This window comes from Chlorella variabilis (genome assembly GCF_000147415.1).
Source record: "Chlorella variabilis unplaced genomic scaffold CHLNCscaffold_12, whole genome shotgun sequence".
NCBI classification, from domain to species: domain Eukaryota; kingdom Viridiplantae; phylum Chlorophyta; class Trebouxiophyceae; order Chlorellales; family Chlorellaceae; genus Chlorella; species Chlorella variabilis.
In genome coordinates this window covers 556,680-558,332 of record NW_005435076.1, presented here as the reverse complement: position 1 = coordinate 558,332, position 1,653 = coordinate 556,680, and positions in this window count along the sequence as shown.

The following is a 1,653-nucleotide window of genomic DNA, read 5'->3' as shown; positions in this document are numbered from 1 at the left end:
GCCCAAGAGCTGTCCTTGCTGGCTGGCTGCGGCAGAGGCGGAGGCCAGCATCGGCTTGGCCCCCAGCTCAGCCTTGCGCAGCAGGTGCGCGCCGCTGGCGCCCAGCCAGCGGGCCACCTGTAGAGAAGCAAGCGGGAACAAGGGGGCGGTGGGTTGCCAGGGGCGGGCGGGGCGAGGTGAAGCTTGTGAGGTCGCACAGGCGGGCCTCGGTGCACTCGCAGGCAGCCAGGCGCCCCACCTGCTCGGCGGCGGCGGTCATCCTCACGGCAGCTTCCAGCAGGCACAGCAGGCAGTACACCACCTGCAACCCCCAGCAAGAAAGCGGGCGCCGCTGGGTGCGCAATCATGCCGTGCGGCGGCGAGCGCAGCCCGCCCTGTACCGACCCCAGCCATCCAAGGCAGGCGGGCGAGGAAGGAAGGCATGCTGGCGGGGTGGGTGTGCGGGTGTGGATGGCTCACCTTGGCGGTCACCACCTCTGCACTGCAGGGCTCCTTTGGGCTGGCCTGCACCGCGCAAGCGCAAGCCGAGAGTGGGTGAGGGGGTGGGTGGGGCGCATGCTGGCTCGCCTCCCCCCCGCCTGTCGCGAATTCAAAATCTCCGCTCGCCGCAAGCAGCCCAGCCTCTCCTGGCGAGCGCACACATGTCAAGGCGTGCATGCACACATGGCTGGAGGCCAGTGCGCCATGCCAGCTGCCTGACTGGAAGGCACCACGCGGCTGCCGGCGCCCCTGGGCAGGCGCCGACGAGCGCGGCGCCCCCGCCGTCGCCCTGGCGGGCAGGTGCCCTGCGGCCCGCCGCTGCACGGAAATGACTGCGCACGCACCTGCGGCTTGGGAGGAGGGGCTGGCGCGTCGCAGCTCGGCTTGGCGGGTGTGCTGGCTTCTATGGCTGGCTCGGAGCTTTCGGGTGTGGAGGGAGGTATTGCGTCTTCATGCCCTATCACCGTCCAGCCCATATCCTCGACTGCCTCGACCTGTGGGCCCATGCTGGTGCAAAACCCCGGCGACGCGCCAGTGTCCAGCCACCACGCAGCAACACGCCCTGCAAATAGCCTGCAAGACGCAGCTCAACCACTCGGATGCCAAATTGACACAGGCTGAATGTGCTGCCCCACATGGGGCCCCATGCCACCGCACGCCAAGCGCCGCTGCGCTAGGGTTCTGAGCGCGGCGCGACTGCCGGGTCTCTGCTTCTTGCAGGGTGCCAACAACAGCAAACAGGGCAGCAACAGTGTACACACACAAGTTTCTGGCAGCGCCGCAGCGAGCAATGGAGGGCAGGCGCCGGCCCAGCCAGCAGCCGGCTTCTGCCTGCGACGGGGTGCGCGCTGCCGCCCTACTTCCTGCGCCCGCCCCGCTCCTTGATGCCCAGCTGCAGCTGCACGTCCGCCCCCACGTTGTAGAATGCCAGCGTGAGCTCGTTCTTCAGCACACCCACGTGCGGGCGCGACAGCTGCTGCCGCCCGGGGGCCAGGCCCACCACCTCTGACAGCCGCGCCTTTGAGGTCGGCCACGCTGGCCAGTAGGGAGGGCATCTCCACGGCCAACAGCTGGCCCTTGAGCGCCTCTGACCCCTCCACAGCGGGGCACAGCACGTACACCTGCACAGCGCACGCAGCGCACGCAGCGCACGGGGCGCGCGTCGGCAGGGCG